Consider the following 13307-nt stretch of genomic DNA (forward strand, 5'->3'; position numbering starts at 1 on the left):
AATGCGGATCTGACAGATGTCAGTGGGAGACACAAACACCGAGCCTGAGAGAGACACACACAAGGTCTGAGAGGGGGACAAGGGTGAGAGACATACACAGAGCCTGAGAGAGAGGGGGGCAAGGATGAGAGACATACACAGAGCCTAAGAGAGAGGGGGGCAAGGGTGAGAGACATACACCGAGCCTGAGAGAGAAGGGGCAAGGGTGAGAGACATATACCGAGCCTGAGAGAGAGGGGGCAAAGGTAATAGAGATAGGCAGGATTATATTGAGCCTTACAGAGAAAGCGCGACACGGAGAGACGTACAGCAATCCTGAGAGAGGGGGAGAGGCAGACATAGTTATACCTACCCAAACCTGAGGGAGAGGCAGACATAGTTATACCTACCCAAACCTGAGGGAGAGGCAGACATAGTTATACCTACCCAAACCTGAGGGAGAGGCAGACATAGTTTATACCTACCCAAACCTGAGGGAGAGGCAGACATAGTTATACCTACCCAAACCTGAGGGAGAGGCAGACATAGTTATACCTACCCAAACCTGAGGGAGAGGCAGACATAGTTATACCTACCCAAACCTGAGGGAGAGGCAGACATAGTTATACCTACCCAAACCTGAGGGAGAGGCAGACACAGTGATACCTACCCAAACCTGAGGGAGAGGCAGACATAGTTATACCTACCCAAACCTGGGAGAGGCAGACACAGTGATACCTACCCAAACCTGGGAGAGGCAGACACAGTGATACCTACCCAAACCTGAGGGAGAGGCAGACATAGTTATACCTATCCAAACCTGAGAGAGGGGGAGACGCAGACACAGTGATACCTATCCAAACCTGAGAGAGGGGGAGACGCAGACACAGTGATACCTACCCAAACCTGAGAGAGGGGGGAGACGCAGACACAGTGATACCTACCCTAAACCTGAGAGAGGGGGGAGAGGCAGACACAGTGACACCTACCCAAACCTGGGAGAGGCAGACACAGTGATACCTACCCAAACCTGGGAGAGGCAGACACAGTGATACCTACCCAAACCTGGGAGAGGCAGACACAGTGATACCTACCCAAACCTGGGAGAGGCAGACACAGTGATACCTACCCAAACCTGGGAGAGGCAGACACAGTGATACCTACCCAAACCTGGAAGAGGCAGACACAGTGATACCTACCCAAACCTGAGAGAGAAGGAGAGGCAGATTAAGGGATACCTACCCAAACCTGAGACACTGAAAACCATTCACCAAAGAATTGTGTTTTACAAATAGATCTTTCAATGTTTAGTGAATCTAGGCCCCTGAATATTATCACAAAGAACACGGACTGTTAAACAACATCCTCACTGAGTTACAGATGCTGTCACATCTATGCAGTGACAGTGCAGGGTTCCTAAAAATAAACAACCTGACACCCAGCTGAAGCAGGGAATCCGGTTTGACAAGAAGCAGGACTGGTTAAAACGCTTATACTGTTTAAAGCAGAGAATGCTGACTGACACTTCAGCACCATACTGAAGCTGCTATTGCAGACTGGCAGTACATATTTGTGCCCTGATTGGCACATTGTGATGTTGCTGAGGTAAAGAATCCAGACAGGTAGGTAAATATTTAAGCCTTGACGCACATACCTGGCAGAACTGGAGTAGCACCTTTTACTGGGGACAGCAACTGACAATTGTACACTGAATGCTAGCAGTCTTGATGTAGCACATATTACTGACTGGCACGGTGTCCTACAACTGCCAGGGAGAAAGCCTCTGATGTGACGCAAAATGAGCTGCCAAAACTTCAACACCTTTTACTAACCAGGCACAGCAGTTGATGTACTTTGTACCAATTTGATAAGGAGATTTTCTGATCTGGCCCTAGGTCTGTACCTTTTAACTACCTTGGATAGTGACTGGCCCACTTATTTCTGACTGGCAGGAGTTCATCTGTGCCCTGATACAGTACCGGCTAATAACTGATACTGGCACACCAAGACCTTGCGCTTCATTGCTTGATTCTTACTGGTACATTACAAAGGAAGATTGTCTTTTGACATTGAGAACAGAGTGCTGAATGGCACACCAAGTCCTGGCAAGGACAAGGAATAGGTACTGCCAAGGCAAATTATTTTGACAGATACATCAAGTCCTGGGAAAATCAGGGATCCAAGCTAACATATCGAGACCCAGCAGAAGCAGTGAACCTTCTCAGAGGGCACACAACCCCTGTTACAAAGGGCCTCCAACCACATACACCATTGCTGGACACCCAGCTGGCAGACATTCTTAGGGTGAGTAGGCAATACAAACAATAGATAAATGACTCTATGCTCTGGGAGGAATAGACCTTTTTTTAGTATAGAAATTGATAAATCTGTGTTATTTCTCACTTTATATTATGTAGGAAATGACATATATAAAGATCTACCTTGCTTCTTAGGTCCTCTTCTCTCATAAAGTATTAGGGCACCACTTCTAAGTTAAATCCCTATATACATAGCTTGGGTTAAAGGCAGAATTTAAAGACTTCAGTGGATTTGTGTAAATACCAAACTAGGTGATGTTTGTTAGTCTGTGATTAGCTTATTTTACTAACTCCTCTTAGTAGTGTGTACTTCTACCTTAACTAAAGCTAGTGGTTCAATAATCAATGTCAATGAAAAAAAGTATTCTTAAAGGCACACTGAACCCAATTTTTTTTCTTTCGTGATTCAGATAGAGCATGCAATTTTAAGCAACTTTCTAATTTACTCCTATTATCAATTTTTCTTCGTTCACTTACTATCTTTATTTTAAAAATAATGCACCTAAGCTTCTTTTTTGGTTTAGGACTCTGGACAGCACTTTTTTTTTTATTGGTGGATGAATTTATCCACCAATCGGCAAGAATAACCCAGGTTATTCACCAAAAATGGGCTGGCATCTAAACTTACCTTCTTGCATTTCAAATAAAGATACCAAGAGAATGAAGAAAATTTGATAATAGGAGTAAATTAGAAAGTTGCTTAAAATTGCATGCTCTATCTGAATCATGAAAGAAAAAAATTGGGTTTAGTGTCCCTTTAATGGATATATGACTAATGTCCTTTTGGTTTTCATTATACCCTTATGCTCTGAGGACAAACATACAACTGGAGCCAGAGATGCTGGTGCGTCTTCCAATCCCTCCAAAAGGGAAATTCAATCTGTACGTTTAGATCATGTGTGTCCAACCTTTTAAGAACCTGTAACCACAACACATAAATGGAATGAAATAAATAACACTCTTGACTTTTTAACCAGGAAAACTATTTGAGGCTAATTATATTTTTCTGTTTTCAGTGATTAATTTTATTATTCTTTCTATGAACCCAATTCTGAAAAATTCACCAGAATGGAGAAAAACCATCAGCTTATTTACTGAGTATTATATTGTAAAGTAAGCATCTCTCCTTAACATAAAGCAAATAAACAAGGAAACCCTTAACGACCGGCTATTATAAACCTAGGAAGTTGGAAACCCTTAACGAACGGCGACGTACATGGCACGTTGTGGTCATTAAAGGACTATTAAATACAGTAGAATAGCATAATCAACAAATGCAGAATTAAAAGACAGTTATAACACTTACTGTGAATTTACAGAACTGTAGATTTCTAAGAAATTTCAAAATTTGTTTACATTTCCCTGCCCCCTGTATCATGTGACAGCCATCAGCCAATCAAACTGATATATTTAAACTTTCTGAAGTTTTGCACATGCTCAGCAGTAGCTGGTGCGTTACAAAATGTGCTTATAAAAATACGAGCACAATTTGCTAATGTAAGTAAATTGTATTTTTTTTTATTATTTTTTTTGCATTCTCTGAATCATAAAAAGTTTAATTTTGACTTTAGTGACCTTTTACATATGAAAATGATGGGCTTTCCAGTTCTTAGAAATCAAATTGCACATAAGACTTCACAAGCCGAACCCTGCCAGATATCTGTCCCTAATTGGCTTTAGCAGATTTGCTAAGATTATAGTTTGCACAACAGAGAGTTTGCTAAATGATGACAATGTTTAGCTCTGTCGTCTTCAGTAACAAGTCCAGATTAGTTCCCCCAAATAAGGCAAGTGGTGGGCAGAGCTTGATTATTGAAAAACAATCACAGCAAAGTGTCAATAATATATTTATAAACCCATTCACACACGTAATATGTTAAAGGAACAGTAGATTTGCATAATCAACAAATGCACAATGAAAAGACAATGCAATAGCACATAGGGGTCGATTTATCAAGCTGCAGCGGACAGGGGCGCCCCTGTCCGCCGCAGCTCACCTCTGGCGGGCTGAATTCCGCTGCCAAAATTCAGCATTGCACACAAGCGCTATTTTGTGCTTGCATGGAATCCTGCCCGCGCACAGCCAATCATGAGCGGGAATGAGCTGTCAATAGATTAAAATTCGCCACCTTAGAGGTGGCGAAAGGTTACGAAAGCAGCGGTCTGATGACCGCTGCTTGTTAAATACGGACTGTAGGTTCTCTTGTAAGAACCTGCAGCTGTTGCGGGGTGAAGGGGCTGATAAATCAACCCCTTAGTCTGAACTTCAAATGAGCAGTAGATTTTTTTTTTCTGACGAATTTCAGAGTTATGTCTATTTCCACTCCCACTGCATCATGTGACAGCCATCAGCCAATTACAAAAGCATATATTTATATTCTGTGACTTCTTGCACATGCTCAGTTTGAGCTGGTGACTCAAAGTGTAAATATAAAAAAACTGCACATTTTGTTAATGGAAGTAAGTTGGAAAGTTGTTTAAAATTGCATGCTCTATCTGAATTATGAAAGTTTAATTTTGACTTGTGTCCCTTTTAATTTATTGCAAAACTGCAGAAAAATCTTATAGTTACCTGAATTCTGCAGTGTTGACTGTCTCTCAGCCCCCTAACTTTTTCCAGTCTGCAAAGGTGTGTTTTCTGAATGACATTCTTATGAGCGATGAACCTTTTTATTACTACATTTCTATGCTAGATCAAAAGAAAAGGAAACACATTTATTCAAGAGACATTTTACAATTATTATTTTGTCTGCGGCTAATTTGCAATCCGATTTTTCAACTGCTGCAATATATTATAAAACTTTTACAATTGCTTTATTCTCCAGTTAATCAACACATTGCAACTGAATTGGTGCTTTAGTGTTACTGCCTAATTTAAAATTGAATTTTATTTTAAAATAACCTGCAGAAAATGTTTCCATTAAAAAAAAATCTCATCGCAGAAAGTGTAAAAAAATTCTGCCTCTGGGCTTTTAAAGTAAATGTAAATTTGAATGCTAAAGTGCCCGGTTTTTAAAAATTTGATTAAAAACAGGGGCACTTTAATTCATCAAAATTTACATTTCACTTGTGTTTTTGAAAAAAAACTTCCCTTTTAATCTTCACAGCAGCTCCAGCTTCCTCCACCCGTCACAAAGCCTCTTCCTGGGTCTAAAATGAGCAATCAGGCTTCCTCCAATCACGGCGTTGAATCAGACACTGATTCCCCCGGGGGAAAGCCGTGATTGGAGGATGACCTATCCATAATTTCTGACATCAGAAATGGCTTGCAACGACCGGATGAAGCTGGAGCTGCTGTCAAGTTTAACCCTTTCAGTGCTAATGACGGCTCTGAGCCGTCACAGAGTTTCTCACTCTGGTGCTATTGATGGCTCAGAGCCGTCATGAGCACTCTCCCACCTTGAGGGAGATCTGGGGGCTCCTTACTGCTCCTACCCCGGCGATCGTGCCTGTAGAGTGACAGGCATCGCCGGGGTTTCACGTGATGCGCGGTGACGTCACGCGCAATTACGCGATGTCGTCGCCGCGCAACTTTATTTATACTTAACAATGTTAAGTATAGGAGGAGGGGGCATGCTGCTTAGAAGCCTGTATCATCTAAGCAGCTACAGACCCCCAAGACCCACTGTTGAAAAGGTAATCGCCTAACCTTTCCAACAGTGTAAGTCTTGGGAGTCTGTAAAAAAAAAAAAATGTTAAATTTTTTTTTTTTTAGAAAAGAAAATATTAGCACCCAGGTGGGAAATGGCTTAGCAGCCAAAGGGTTAAAGGGACATTAGACACCAGAATTTTTGTTGTTTTAAAAGATAGATAATCCCTTAATTACCCATTCCCCAGTTTTACATAACCAACACTGTTATAATAATACACTTTTTACCTCTGTGATTACCTTGTATCTAAGGCTCTGCAAACTGCCCCCTTATTTCAGTTCTTTTGACAGACTTGCATTTTAGCCAATCAGTGCTCACTCCTCGGTAAATTCACGTGCATGAGCTCAATGTTATCTATATGTATATATATAACACATGAACTAACGCCCTCTAGTGGTGAAAATGCATTCAGCTTAGAGGTGGCCTTCAAGGTCTAAGAGATTTGCATATGAACCTCCCAGGTTTAGCTTTCAACTAAGAATACCAAGAGAACAAAGCAAAATTGGTGATAAAAGTAAATTGGAAAGTTGTTTAAAATTGCATGCCCTATCTGAATCATGAAAGTTTTTTTTGCACTTGACTGTCCCTTTTAAAACTGTAATTTCAAAATAGCATCTGTTACTTACCCACATATTCATCTTGCAATTTTAAAAAATTGCACAATGGATAAAGTAAACAAACACTATTTCAGCACAACGCTTTGGCGTGCTTGCGTGGAAATATCACATTTTTAAAAGTATAAAATAAAAGTGCTCTAATGCAATTATTATATGCGTTTGCACATTGTTTTTTCAAGATGTTGCGATCGGGATTGATGTATTCTCTCATTTCTATTGGTTTTCATGTGCTTTTAGATATTACATATAACTGACCATTTAATGTAAATAGTTTTAAAAACTAAGGATATAGTGCAGAAATAAAACCTAAGAGGCCGGTTTTGTGGTTTATGTTATTGGCAGTCACAATTAATTTACCAGAGCTTTCAACTTAGTTTTATTGAGTGTAATTATAAGAGGATAGTCCTCAGTTTGTTTTAAGATAAATATTATCATTTTATCGTTTGGTTTATCATAGAATTTTATATGTGCTATTGAGTAATAAACGATTTATGTATCTTTGTGTGATTATCCGGTAGGATTAACCCATAGCTTTTTAGCATTTTATTTGTGGGATATTAATGTAATTACTGCTCGACCACAATGCTTAACCATTACCTTTTAATACAAATGCTAGCTTCTGCCTTACTCTTGTCTTTGAATGTAAATAGAGCAGTATTTTAAAGGGATATGAAACTCAATTTTTTATTTCCTAATTCAATCGTAATTGTTTTCTTGATATCCTTTGTTGAAAAGCATACTTGAGTAAGCTCAGGAGCAGCAATGCATTACTTGGAGTTAGCTGCTGATTGGTGGCTGCACATATATGCCACCTGAAATTGGCTTACCACATGTGTTCATCTAGCTCCCAGTCGTGCGTTGCGGCTCCTTCAACAACCCAGAGAAAGAAGCACCTTTGATAATAGCAGTACATTGGAAAGCTGTGTAAAATTGTATGGTCTGTCTGAATCATGAAAGGAAAAATTTGGGTTTCATGTACCTTTAATTTTGCTTGCAATTTTTATTTTTATTTTTTTAACACCCAACTTGTAATACAGGTTCTAGTGATTTTAAATTCATTATAACCTCACAATATCGGCATAAGTATAGCGCTCCACATGTGCACATATCTGTTCCTTAGGGTTCTTAGCAACAATTATCAAATCAAACCGTAAACTAATGCAACCGTGGCTAGATGTGTATACTCCAGTAATAAGTCCTGATTGGCTCATCCAAAAAAAGGCAGATGTGGGTGGAGTTTGGCTATTGCAAAACAAAAGCAACATATGGTCTTAAAGGGACATGAAACCCACGTTTTTTCTTTCATCATTCTGAAAAAGAATACGATTTTAAACAACTTTCTAATGTGCTTCTATTATCTAATTTGCTTCATTCTCTTGATATCCTTTGCTGAAAAGCATATATAGATAGGCTCAGTAGCTGTGATTGGTAGCTGCACATAGATGCCTTGTATGATTGGCTCACCCATGTGCATTGCTATTCTTAAACAAAGGATATCTAAAGAATGAAGCATATTAGATATAGAAGTAAATTGGAATGTTGATTAAAATTGTATTCTCTATCTGAAACATGATAGAAAAATTTGGAGTTTAGTGTCCCTTTAAGGCATTCAGATTATTTTTTTACATTTACCATGTATGTTATTTTATTGCAAGACAGCACACTCTACTGACCTATTTATATTTGTCCTTAATTGGCCACAGCAGAGAAGGTAACTTAAAGGGATACTGAACCCAAATTTCATGAGTCAGATAGAGCTGATTGGTGGCTACATTTAATATGATTTGCCGCCTAGATCAGCGGCTAGAACACTGCCACAGTAAAGAGAATGGCTAAAACCTACTTATGTAAAAAGCATTGATCTGCTATTGTCTTCTGGGTGAAGCTACTAGTGCTATTAATTATCACCATGGAAACAATTACCATAAATAGTAGTTAATTTAAACAATCTATAGATTTTAGCATAGGGTTTTTTTTTTTTTGAAAATATCCAAGATCCAAAAGGGTTAATGAGCTTAAATTTTTAACATTGTGTTTTTTTGCTGTTACCTAACACAATTTAGAGGGACATTATGACATTTTCTATTTATGAATAGTAAGCTATTCAAAGCACAAATTAATTCCATAATTTTGCACATATTGATTTAATGATATTTTGTGTAAGAAACCTTTAACAAAAAGTAATATGAGATCATTTTTTTGTTTAATATTGGCTTTAATACTATCTGGTTGATTTGTAAAATCAACCAGGTGGTGTGCCCATTAAATAGACCCTGGGAGGAACACTGAAAGGCTTTAACAGACAGTTTCCCCTTAATGAGTATTTAATGATGTTATACCAGCAGAGAGAAAAAAAAAAAAAAAAAAAGTATAAAATGCTCCCTTAGGTTTATTTTTGTATAGGAAAAATATCTGTTTTTGATCCTTGATACCACAACCCCTTTATAATGTGTTGAGCTTACAGGGAAATCAGACGCCAAAGGGGGCGCGTTGCGATTGGCTACAGCATGTTTCGTCATTTTACACTGAAATAGACTATGCGTTGCGGGCTGATGAATGGCGAAATTTGTATAAGAAACCGAAAGGCTGATTATTTATATATTTTAGCATCTGCAATGATTTTTATCAATGAAAGTGCCCTTTTATTTACTTTGTTATTACATATATTGTTAAGCGTATCGTTAAACTTTACAATCACTTTAATCTTTAAATCTCAAGAAGTTTAACTGTCGCTGATTGGCCAAATTATTTTCTTGGGCAACAGCCCTTTTTGGTGGACTGTTGTTAGTGACATCTTGGAAATAATATTATAAATTTTAAAATATTCAGAAGTTATGTTTTGAAAAAAAAGTGTTTTTATTTTTCATATTTTATTTCATAATATATATTCTTGGTTTATGCAAATTTGAACAGTTTAATAATCCTTTAAAGGGATACTGAACCCAAAAAAAATTCTTTCATGATTCAGATAGAGCAGCAACTTTCTAATTTACTACTTTTATCATTTTTTTTTTTCCCCCCAGGAATGTATAAGCTTACTAGACGGCCCATCTTTGGTTCAGCACCCTGGATGGCGCTTGCTGATTGATGGATACATTTAGCCACCAATCGGCAAGCTGTACCCAGGTGCTTAACCAAAGATAGGCCGTCTAGTAAGCTTACATTCCTGCTTTTTCAAATAAGGATACCAAAAGAATGAATAAAAATTGATAACAGAAGTAAATTTAGAAATTTGCTTAAAATTGCATGCTCTATCTGAATCCTGAAAGAAAAAAAATGGGTTCAGTATCCCTTTAACTAAGATGTTGCTTTACTATCAAAAGCAATTGTGGGAGAACGCAGTGTACACCTGTGCTGACTTGGTTACAGTAACAGCTGCTACCAGGGTACACTCTGATTATGCTTTCCTGATGCCTTTCAGAGGCTTAAGTGGTGTTTTGCAGTGCAAGTCTGAGCTAGCAGATTAAGCGTCCGTCGCCTCCACTGGGATCGTTCTGTTTGTATGCGCTAAAGCACACAATCTATTTGTGAAATAGAAAAACAACTGCAACAGGAGCTGCAGTTGTTAGTGTGGGGATGTGTGCTGCATTAGTGAAATACACACAATATTTGTGCACAGTTGCATCTACGTTAGCACTTTTATTGCTTTGTTTAATGACTTATTCTGGGACTTGACACATCCTAGCGGGAGAAACCTAAAGCTTGCGACTTTTGCATTACTCTGTATCTATTTGTAAGTTCTCTTCCTGAGACTTAAAACCTCATTATTTTTTCATTCATGATTCAGATACGCAGGAAATTTTTAAACAACTTCTAATTTACTTCTATTATCAAATGTCTTGGTACCTTTTGTTATAAAGCAGGGACGTATGCTTAGGAGCCGGCCCATTTCTGGAGCACTATATGGGAGCAGTTCTGCAAGAATGTTATCCATTTGCAAGAGCACTAGGTGGCAGCACTATTTCCTGCTATGTAGTGCTCCAGATGCCTACCTAGGTATCTCTTCAACACAGGATATCATGGGAACTAAGCAAATGTAATAATTTAAACTTTTTTTTTAAATAGTATGAATCACAAAAGAACGTGTTTGGGTTTTATATCCCTTTAAATGTGGGTACCTAGCTACTTGGTATTGCTGCTGGTTCCTATGTATACATAAAATTGTTGACCCTATTTTTTATTTATTGATATATATTTTTTTATAATTATTTTGCAAGCCATCCTTGCTGTTGCTTTATGTATTTCTCACTGTAGGCTGTTTACTCGTTGCAATAATGTGTAAAGAGATTCAGAGGGGAAATACCATATGAAAAAATAAATGTCATTTTAATTTACGCTAACTAAATGACAGTTACACGTGATGCTGCTAAGGTGAGTCATTAGGTTAGCAGTGTCTGTCTGTTTATAAAAGACCTCAGACAATTAGCTGCCTTGTTATTTTGAAAACTCACATAAAAGTACTGAGTTGAAAAGAGGGCAAATAATCAGTGCTGAAATTACAGGTGACCCAGTCTCAAAAGAAACTGCATATCATGAACCTCACCAAGCGGGAATATATGTCAGGGCTGCTATTCAGAAGCTGCTTAAAAGGGATAGTCTATCATAGAATTGTTATTGTTTTACAAGATAGATAATCCTCTTTATACCCATTCCCCAGTTTTGCATAACCAACAGAGTTTATATTAATATGCTTTTTACCTCTGTGATTACCTTGTATCTAGGAACCTTCTTCCTGCCCCCTGATCACATGACTGTGACTGTTTATTATCTATTGTCTTGCATTTAGCATTGCTTTGTTCTAAATCTTAACACTGTGTTCAGGCACAGGGGTTATTTATCTATATGGCCACGTGTACTTTTTGTCTCTTTGTGTTGAAAAGAGATTTAAAAAGCATGTGATAAGAGGCAGCCCTCAAAGGCTTATAAATTTAGCATATGAGCCTACCTATGTTTAGTTTAAACTAAGAATACCAAGAGAAAAAAGCAAATTTGATGATAAAAGTAAATTGGAAAGTTGAGTAAAATTACAAGGTCCTATCTGAATAATGAAAGTTTAATTTATACTAGACTATCCCTTTAAATCCAAGGCCAGCACGCAGTTATTGCCTGGGCCCCTGCGCTGCTGAAGCAGTAATACTCTCTGATGAGTCCTTTCCCCCCCCCCCCACGTATTTCCTACATTCCAGTGGGGTTTACATTTGGGGAAAGTTTAAGGATGTATTCACCCCCACAGCATCTGTTGACACCTGTTAATCATGTGTGTGGATCCGCATAGGTATGAGCAGATGAAGTCATTAGGTCTGATTGCATGCTCATATAAGGGCCAGGGAATATGAGGCAATTTAACAGATCAGTGGAAACACTTCACATGACATTCCTATTTTCTAGATTTTCCTATCACACAAGGTTAAATAGAATTTGGAGTGGTTTTGTACACGACCAGTAATAAAAATCAAACACCTTCCTTGGCCTCCCCAGTCATAAGAAGGTAAATATTATTGAACCTTTTTTTGGGGAACTTCTGGAAAACTTAGAGCTCGATTTATCAATCCATGACAGATAGGGCATTTCAAATTCCTCTGGCGGCAGCAATCCGCTGCCGGAATTTAACATTGTGGTGTGAGTGCTCCTTTGCGCTGGCATGCAACTCCGCCCCCTGTCTGCGCACCAGCCAATCACGCTGTTAATCTCCACCTAGAGAGTAGTGGAGAACAGCGTTATTTCGGATATGGGAGGCCAAGACTTCCATGGCAAAGAACAAATAATATTGGGAGAAAGGGGACCACCCTATCTTGTACCATTGGAGATCTAAAATGGGAGGGATAATGTGTCGCTTAATTTGACTTTAGCTTATGGTTGGGTTATATAGTGAAATTTTTTTCCCTATAAAGGCCTGCTCAATCCGAATTTAGAAAGTGTCGTTCACATGGAAATGCCAGTTTAGCCTGTCAAAGGCTTTCTCTGCGTCCTTTGAGATGAACGCAGAGGGGTATATTGTGATTATGGGGCATATTCCATTAGGTGTAGAATTTTGATAGTGTTATCCTTTGTTTCCCTATGAGGGGTAAAAACCTGCTTGATTTAAATGAATTAAAGAGGGGTAATATAGTGTTGATGTGGGTTGCGAGTATTTTTGTGTACAATTTAATGGCTGCAAGCATTAATTAGGGCTGCAACAACTAATCGGTAAGATTGATCATAAAAATAGTTTGTCAAAGAATCTCATCAATTAGGTGGTCAGCCGATTAGTTGGTTAATTGCACAGCACCAGCTGCTTCAATCCGATGAACTCCTGCACATGGTATTTGTACAAACATTTTTTTCTTCCTATCCGATTAATCGGATGATTATTATCCAATTAATCGGATAGAAAAAAGATTAAAAAGATAAATAAATTCAATTTTTTTTGCACAATCTTAGTTGCAGTAGATCATCAGATTAAGCAGCTGGTGCTGTGCAACTGACCAACTAATCGCTGTCCACCTAATTGATAATGAGTTTGTTGACAACTTACCGATTAGTTTGTTGCAGCCCTAAAGAATTTCATTATGGGAGGTTTGTTAAGATCTTTAAGCTGGTCGGATGAGATTGTGGGTAGCTGTGCGTTAGAAACGTAGTCCGACATGGATAGGGGTGTTAGTGGCGTTGACGTGTCCATGTGGAGATTAAAAAGAGCAGAGTAGTAGTCGTGGAAAGATTGGAGGATATCCTTAGTAGTTTTAAGAGTAGTTGAGGAGTGAGGT

General features: G+C 38.5%; 1 protein-coding gene across 2 annotated transcripts in view; it reads left to right on the forward strand.

Moving 5' to 3' along the window:
- The window catches only part of BAG5 (BAG cochaperone 5), a 48395-nt gene that overhangs the window by 158 nt on the left and 34930 nt on the right, over positions 1-13307 (forward strand). The window contains exon 1 of one of the 2 annotated variants that reach the window (XM_053697407.1): positions 946-2283. The exons of the other annotated variant lie outside the window; for it this stretch is intronic. The gene's annotated coding sequence lies outside the window, so the exon portion shown is untranslated. Of the gene's footprint in view, positions 1-945; positions 2284-13307 lie in introns of those variants that run through there. 2 annotated transcript variants of the gene reach the window in all.

Source organism: Bombina bombina, chromosome 1 (assembly GCF_027579735.1).
Source record: "Bombina bombina isolate aBomBom1 chromosome 1, aBomBom1.pri, whole genome shotgun sequence".
Classification (NCBI taxonomy): Eukaryota; Metazoa; Chordata; class Amphibia; order Anura; family Bombinatoridae; genus Bombina; species Bombina bombina.